Source organism: Grammomys surdaster, unplaced genomic scaffold (genome assembly GCF_004785775.1).
Source record: "Grammomys surdaster isolate TR1022 unplaced genomic scaffold, NIH_TR_1.0 199, whole genome shotgun sequence".
NCBI lineage: Eukaryota > Metazoa > Chordata > Mammalia > Rodentia > Muridae > Grammomys > Grammomys surdaster.
Genome location: NW_021604644.1, coordinates 2,829,945 through 2,838,873, shown reverse-complemented (window position 1 = coordinate 2,838,873; position 8,929 = coordinate 2,829,945). Strand labels below are relative to the sequence as shown.

The 8,929-nt window shown below is 46.8% G+C and overlaps 1 pseudogene; it reads left to right on the top strand.

Moving 5' to 3' along the window:
• Positions 1–1,004: 1,004 nt before the first annotated feature.
• Positions 1,005–7,784, top strand: LOC114623576 (annotated as a pseudogene).
• Positions 7,785–8,929: the final 1,145 nt, after the last annotated feature.

Below are 8,929 nucleotides of genomic sequence, written 5' to 3'. Positions count from 1 at the left end.
GAGAGAGAGAGAGAGAGGTATCCAAAGACAATGATAGGCTAAGAGTAAAGGAATAAAGGGGGCCAATGTTGGCTGCTATCTTTAAGTAATGTGGGAGGGCAAGGCTTGACTTGGGTAGGCTAACAAAATGGAAGAAGGGCCAGGGTGCTGACAGCATACAGGGCCTAGAGAACCTGAGGAGAGGGAGGGATAAGGAGTAGGGGCTCAGAGGGGGCCTAGTGGGATGGACAGCCACGGATGGTCTGAGCAGAGGACTAATGCAATTTGACTCCTGTCTTTAAAGAATGGCTGTGGCCACTGTGTGGGCTGAGGAGGAGGTGAAGCAGGGAGACCCATCAATCAGAAGGACATGCAGATGATCCACATGAGAGGCGGCCACTCTTGGGCCCCACCTCGGTGAAGAAGTAGTGGTCGGAAATAACACAGGTGGTCTGGCTTAATTTACAAATCCAATGTGGGTCTGAAAAAGCCAAAGACAAGAGTTCGGTCTGAAAAGCAGGGAGGATGGAGCTGCGTTTACCAGAAGTTTGAATGTGCTGCCCCTAGGGGAGAGCACAGCCAGGGGGAACAGCTCAGGGACAGAGAACCAGAAAAGCAGGATGTGCAGGAACCAGAGGGAAGATTGCTTAGTTGGAAAGGACTCATGTCTCCCTTAGACTTCTTATCAGATTTTGCTGCTGTGGAGTAAAGGAAGGCCTGGAGATTGACCTAACAGTTTCTTTCCTAACAATTCAGTTTAGTTCATTACAGACTGTGGCACCCAGGGAGGTTAAATATAGATTTGGCTGTGGACATACAGGTTAAACCAGATACATAATTTGCTGAGGCCCAGGGCAAAGTGAAAACCTGGGTCTCTTTCTTTGAACATCATTAAGATTCTTCAAGATGGTGGAAACAGACAATTAACCTTACACAGGGCCTCATTTAGCATTTCACTGGACCCTCGAAGCATCTTTACCACACAGCTCCTACTGTTCTCCCTTCTCACAGCCAGAAATTCCATGAAGACACAGGTGTAACTAAGGTCACAGAGCTAGACAGACAGCTTGAGCCGGGAACCTGAGCCCTCAGCCTCCAAGCCTGGCCCTTCTTGAACTATACACAGAGGTAGGTATCAAGACAGGGGATGGCAGTCCTGTCTGGCCACCCAGCAGGTCTAGGTGAGGAGAAGGGTCTTGGTTGTGTCTTTCAGAGGCCCAGATGGACTGGAAGCATAGGAGGGAAAGAAGCATACAATTAAAAACCCCTGGCTTAGCCAGGTGGTGGTGGCGCACGCCTTTAATCCCAGCACTTGGGAGGCAGAGGCAGGTGGATTTCTGAGTTCGAGGCCAGCCTGGTCTACAGAGTGAGTTCCAGGATAGCCAGGGCTATACAGAGAAACCCTGTCTCGAAAAACCAAAAAAAAAAGGAGAGGAAAAACAGCTTCACCATACAGCAGCCGCAGCTGACCCAGCAACAAAGCTGACTAGAAAGTGATAGTATCATGTTAGGGTAGACTGAGGGGCTTTGCTATTGTTCTTTTAAAAAAATATATTTATTTTTATGTCTGTGTGTGTGTGTGTGTGTGTGTGTGTGTGTGTGTGTGTGGCCATGTACACTCTGGTACAGACTCCAGACATCATTTGGCTTCCAGGGCTTGCATTCAGGGTCAAACTTGGCAGCAAGTGCCTTTACCCATGGAACCATCTCGCCAGCCCTTGATTTAAACTCTCAATCCTCCTGCCCCAGCCTCCCAGGTGTCTAGAATTACAGGCCTGCATCACTGACTGATAGAATTTCAGAGCCCTTAAAGAGGGCCAGGAGAGCCTCAGTCTGCTATGATTCATCACCCCTTAGCTACTCTGTGGCGTTGTGAAGGCCCCAGGAGCAGGGTTTGAAGTCACCAAAGAGAGCAAAAGGCATGGGCCGCGCCATCTCCTCACAGGGTAATTCGGGTAGAGTCACTTAAATTCTTTATACTCCTTAGTTTTGTTTTGTTTTGTTTTGTTTTGTTTTGTTTTGTTTTGTTTTGTTTTGTTTTGTTTTGTTTTCTGTAAAACAGAATAACCTGGTGGGTTCTGTGAGGAGTAAGGAGACCAAGAGAGCTCTATAGGAAGTGAGAAGCTGTGCAGATGTGAGGCCCACACATCTGGGCAATGTTCACTGTGTAACTGAAGTGTTCCTGTGAGGCTGGGGCCTGTTCCTAAAACATGCCGGGGTATAAAGTCACAGGCGGTTAGGGGTGGTGGTGGAGCTCACTGTACAGCCCTGGCTGGCCAACTCACTAAGTACTAAGTAGACCAGGCTGACTTCCAACTCACAGAAGTCCACCTGCCTCTGCCTCCTGAGTGCTGGGATCAAAGACGTGCAGTACCACACCAGGTTGTACTCCTTTTCTTGATAAAATACTTTCTGAGGCTTCAGGTTGTTTCTCAAAGAATGGATGGAGCTTTGTTGGCTCTTGCTTCCCTGTCAGCCTGCGGTCAGATGATAATGAATGCTGTTTCTGCTCACACAGATGCTGCTCGGAACCCCAGATAATGTTTTCTGCAGCTTTGGAATGGCTGGAACCTGGCTTCTATCTGGCCACTACTTTTTTTTTTTGGTTTTTCAAGACAGAGTTTCTCTGTATAGCCCTGGCTGTCCTGGAACTCACTCTGTAGACCAGGCTGGCCTCGAACTCAGAAATCCACCTGCCTCTGCCTCCCAAGTGCTGGGATTAAAGGCGTGCGCCACCACCACCCGGCCTATCTGGCCACTACTATCTTAAAAGTATATGCACAAACTTTTACTTTTTTTTTTTTTGTTTTTTTTTTTTGTTTTTGTTTTTTGTTTTTTTCGAGACAGGGTTTCTCTGTGTAGTTCTGGCTGTCCTGGAACTCACTCTGTAGACCAGGCTGCCCTGGAACTCAATCAGCAGCCCAGGCTAGCCTCAAACCCACAGAGATCCTCCTGCCTCTACCTTTTGAGTGCTGGGATTAAAGGCATGGACCACCACATCCTGGCTGAGTCAGAATATTCCTAATGGCAAAAGCCCAATAGTCTCTGCTTAGCTTTTGTTCTTCAGCTTTTCTGAAGCTAGCTCACGCTGAACACTTCCTTCCTCCTTGAAACTCACTGGTAGGTTGTGGTTTCCCTGAGTTGCTCATGTCCACTCTCCCCTTCCTCCTCACAGGCTGCTCTTTCACTCTCCTAGAGTGGGTGGGGCTGGCTGAGGATGAGCCCCTGTTCCTCTTGACTTTACACTGGAACCTGAGGCAGCTGACTCAACTCTCTCCTCTCAACTATCCCAGTGATGCATAGTACCAACCACATGAACTGAAGAGCCCCCTCATCGTTAAGTATTCCTGACGATCACGCTTTACTGCTGAGGGGCCTCATGATGCTTACAGCTCAGCACAACAGAGCTAAAGAAGTGTTCAGTTCATACAGTGCTTGCTAGCCCTCATGGCATCTTGAGTTTAATCCCCAGCACTGTATAAAACAGGTGTGATACTACACATCTATAATCCCAGGTTTAAGAGGAACTGAAGTTCAAGGCTAACCTTGGCTACCTAGTATAAATTCAAGGCTAGCCTAGGCTACATGAGATTCCCTCTCCAAAAAAACAAAAAACAAAAAAAACAAAACAAAATAATACCAAATGAACATGGGGACAGACATCTAAATAAGATAAAGAAAAATAGTCAAAAAAGCCTTCTTAAGAGAGGAGAACTTGATATTATTTGGGGGATGAACAGGAAATACATTTTTTATGGTCCTGGGTCATGAACACAGGATACATGCTAGGCCCACTGCTAAGCTACATCCCATGTCTTTTTTTTGTTGTTGTTATTTTGTTTTGTTTTTGTTTTTCAAGACAGGGTTTCTCTATGTAGTCCTGGCTGTCCTGGAGCTCACTCTGTAGACCAGGCTGGCCTCGAACTCAGAAATCCACCTGCCTCTGCCTCCCAAGTGCTGGGATTAAAGGCGTGCGCCACCACTGCCCGGCAAGACTTTCTGTTTTAAGACAAGTTTTTCAGTAAATTTCCCAGGCTGGCCAAGTATACTGAGGGCCCTTGGCCCTCTTGACTCAGCCTCCAACATAGCTAGGATCTGGAAGTACAAGCTGTGCCTTCAGGCCTAGCTTTTCCTCTTCCCCTCCTCCTCCTCTTCCCCCCTCCTCTTCCCCCTCTTCCCTACCTTCCTTCTCCTCCTCCTCTTCCCCCTCTTCTTCCTCTTCCTTACCTTCCTTCTCCTCCCCTCCTTTTCCTCCTCCTTCTCCTTGTCCTTTTCCTCTTTCCCCCCTCTCCCCCTTCTCTTCCTCCTCCCTGTCCTTCTTTTTCTCCTCCTTCTCCTCTTCCTTTTCTTTTTTATAAGAGTCTCATTATGTCTAGCCTTGCCTTCCCTGGAATTCACTGTAGAGAAGGCTGGCTGCTAAGTGCTACCATTAAAGGTATGTGCCATCCCCCACCCCACCCCCGGCAGTCCACCTCCTTATCCAACCCCGTGAACTCCATCTTGTCAATGTCCCTCCTATCATTCTTGTTTCTCCTCAGACCACCTCTACTATTTCCACCCCTCTGTCAGAAGTATGGGTGGAACCTCAAAAGAAGTCTGTTCCCCTCTGTTTCTGCTCACTCTCCCAGCCTACCCTGCACAAGTAGCTGGAACATTTCCCCTTTTGCTGGCCCTGAACCTATCATCATTGCCCTGCTTAGAATCCTATGAAGTCTCAGCATGCCTGTGGAAGAAAGACTAACCTTGATTCAGACAGTAAGGTCAGCTTCTTGGTGTTCTCTCCCATGCCAATCCAACAGCACCACTTGCCCTGCCTATTTCTCCGTGAGTCTTTCCAGCACGTCCAGTACCATTGGTTTCCCAGTATTCTTCACTATGCTCAGCCTTTCAGGTGACAGCACATCACAAAATCTCTGATGCTGCTGCTGAAGATGATGACAACAGTCTCTCTGTGACCTCACAGTGGGTACCCAGCACTTACCTGAAGGATCTCAGATTTGCCAACAGATATTATTCCCATCTCACTGGTGAGAAACTATAGTCTAAGGAGTTTAACTTACATCCCTAGGTCACCTAACTTCAAAAGAAACAGAGCTAAGGCTGAAAACCAAGGCTGTCTGATTCTCCAACTCCACTGCCTTTCCCTATCTAGAGAAATCTCTCCTTCCAGAACCATGATGTCACTTGTTAGCACATATTTTTATTTTTCATATATAAATACATCTGCTGTGCTATATTCATTCACCAAACACTGAATACATTTCTGCTGTCTTTTTTGTTTGTTGGCAACCAGGCCTTTCCACATAGCACAGGTTGGCCTTGAGTGCAACCTCTCCCACCTGCTGAGAGTACACTCATTGTCACCACACCTGGCTGCCCCATGAACCTTTAATGCTAGTATATCTGCTCTGAAGGGGGAGATGGATGCCTAACGCTGCCTCAGGACTGAAAAGGTGAAGACATTGCATGTTGTAACCTACGATGAACCCGGCCTTGGCTGTCAGCTGGCACTGGAAGTATAGCAGAGCTCTGTTTGATATAATAGCGCCTTGTATTTTTTTCCTGATAAGTATATATTCTTCACTCTATTCCACAGAAATGATAGTAATAACTAGTATCTATTAAGCCTTGCTTGCTATATCCTAGCACTGTCCTACATACTTCATGTATTATAAAAACTCATGATAACATCCTTCAAGGACAGTACTCTGGATATCCCCAGAGGAGGCCACAGGAGCACGGGGACTAAACCCATGCCCTGTCACATCTCACTCGTTGCTGTGACAAAACACTCTGACCAAGAGCAACTTAGGAGAGAAAAGGGCTAATTTTAGCATACAAGTTACAGTCCATCCATGAGAGAAGCCAGGGAAGGAACTTGAAGCCAGGCATGCTTGCCATTCCACAGGGCATTGCCTCGACCAAGGAACTCATACACAGTCAAGGAAGTATAGCAGAAGCCATCGAGGGATGAAACTTTACTGGATCATGAAGACTCATGCTTAGCTAGCTTTCTTTTTGTTTTTTCGAGACAGGGTTCCTCTGTGTAGCCCTAGCTGTCCTGGAACTTACTCTGTAGACCAGGCTGGCCTCGAACTCAGAAATCCGCCTGCCTCTGCCTCTCAAATGCTGGGATTAAAGGCGTGCACCACCACTGCCCGGCATTAGCTAGCTTTCTTAAACAGTCCTGGACCACATGACAAAAAGTAGAACCACCCACAGTGGGCTGGGACTTCCTATATCCATTGACCATCAAGACATCCCCCACAAAATGCCCACATGGCCAGTCTGATCTGGGCAGCTCCTCAAATGGGCCCTCCTCAGGTGATTTCCAGGTTATGTCATGTTGACAGTGAAAGCTAAGTACAACAGCATCCTCAGTGGCAGAGAGAGGCAGTTTGGACTGTGAGATTGGCCCTGCCCTTACCTACCCTGCTTTCCTGGTGTTCGATCCAATAGGGCAGCAATACATTTTCTTTGTTTCCTTTTGTGGCCTTTCCTCCTTCACACTTGCTCTTTCTCCGCTCATTTGTTGACTACTCTATACTCAGAACTATGCAGGCTGCTGGGTACACAAAGGCAACTTTACCCCCTAAAAATCCATACATAGGAAAGAAACTAAGAGGGGAGCACAGCTTTAAGCCCAGCACTTGGCGGAGCAGACGCAGGTGTCGGGCAGGGCAGGGGATGGGTGTGGCCTAACGGTCATGCTTAGCATGTGCAAGGCCTGTGTTCAAGCCCCAGCACCATCAAGACCAAACAAAACCTTGAAGTAAAGAGGTGAGCGTGGGCGCTGGAGAGCTGCTCAGTTGCAGAGGGCCTGAGTTTCATTCCCAGCACCCATGTAGTGGCTCCATACACCATCCACAGCCATAGCTCCGGTCCCAGGGGATCCAACATCCTCTTCTGACCTCTGTGGGCAAGCCTGTAGTAAACATACATACTTGAAGGCAGAATACTCACACACATAAAATAAAATGAATAAATCTTTTTTGTTTGTTTGTTTGGTTGGTTGGTTTTTGGTTTTTGGTTTTTCTAGACAGGGTTTCTCTGTGTAGCCCAGGCTGTCCTGGAACTCACTCTGTAGACCAGGCTGGCCTCGAACTCAGAAATCCACCTGCCTCTGCCTCCCAAGTGCTGGGATTAAAGGCGTGCGCCACCACCGCCCGGCTGAATAAATCTTTAAAAAGATTTTTTTTTTTAATGAATAAATCTTTAAAAAGATTTTTTTTTTTTAAAGAGGTGAGCATGGTCTTGGAGAGTGAACGGGAATGAAGTACCAGGACTCAGCAATGATTAGAGAAACAAACACAGGCAGAGTTACTTAAAGGATTAAGAATCACGATTTAGCCTCTTTCTCTCAAACCAGGCGGCCTCAGTTGTGAACAGTGAACATGGCAGCCATGGCCAAGATTAAGGCTCAGGACCTGCGCGGCAAGAAGGAGGAGGAGCTGTTGAAACAACTGGACGATTTGAAGGTGGAACTGTCCCAGCTTCCCGTCGCCAAAGTGACAGGTGGCGCCGCGTCCAAGCTCTCCAAGATACGAGCCGTATGCAAATGTATCGCCCATGTCCTCACTGTCATTAACCAGACTCAACAAGAAAACCTCAGGAAATTCTACAAGATCAAGAAGTACAAGCCCCTGGACCTGTGACCCAAGAAGGCTAGAGCCATGTGCGCTGGCTCACCAAGCAGGAAGAGAAGCTGAAGACCAAGAAGCAGCAGCCGAAGGAGTGGCTGTACCCACTGCGCAAGGATGCAGTCAAGGCCTGAGACGACGACGACAATAGAGTACAAGACTGAAAAAAAAAAAAAAAAAAGAATAGCAATTGTAGACAGATTTCAACACAGTGCCTGGCACGAAGGTGGCCTTATGATACGGGCTGCTGCTGTACAGTTCATGGCCTTAATAACATTAAATGACCTAGAAGCACTGAATCACAAAGCTAAAGCTAAGGAGAGCACCGTGGCATTTCATAAATAAGGAAATGGAGGCCCAGAGAGAGACGGGTGTCTTCTAGACTGGGTGACAGCTGGAGCTGACTGTTGGCAGTCGGTCTTCCTCATCCCCTGGCCTGATGAAGCAGCTCCACAATATTCAGGTTGTTAACATGCTGCCTTCATTTCTCCTGCATTTTTACTTACTTGTCCTTGAGTAAACTCATTTTTCTCTAGCGTTTAAAATTTTTATGTCACTGTTGTAAGAAGCCACGGGCATCATCAGCGAAACCACAGGCCGTGGTATGACAAATTACATTTCTTCTAAACCACATTTAAATAAATACCGATCTAACAAAATAAAAGTCTTCTCATCTACTGCACAGTGAATCTGAGGCCAGCCTGGAATTCATACGTTCTTGTCTTAAAAATCAAAAGAGGCTGGGCAGAGTGGTCCATGTCTGTGCATGTAATCCAGCGTTCAGGAGGCAGAGGCAGACAGATCTCTGTGAGTTTGAGGCTAGCCTGACCTACAGAGCAAGTTCCAGGACAGCCAACACTACGAAAAATTAAGAGACCGCTGGATGTGGTGTCACATGACTTTAACCCCAGGACCTGGGAGGTAGACTGTGAGTTGGCAGCTGGCCTAGATTATAGCAAGCTCCCGGCTAGCCAGGACGATACAGTAAGACCTTGTCTCAAAAAATTCAAATAAATTTTACATTTAAATTAAATTTCTTACTCAGATGGCCTGTTCCTGGATTACAGTCTATTTCTGATCTGTATTATCACTTTGCTTTTGAATAATGTTTTCATTGCAAAATAAAGATTAAGAAAACCCAACAAAGAGGACTATGGGTGTAGCTCAGTGGTTGAGCGTTTGTCTGGCTTGTGTGAAGCCCCAAGTTCAATCCCCATCACTGCAGTACATATTTTCTATTTTTATTTATTTGCTTATTTGTGTTCTTGGTTTTGTTTTAGACAATTTGGTTTTTAATGAGGGAGGGTCTC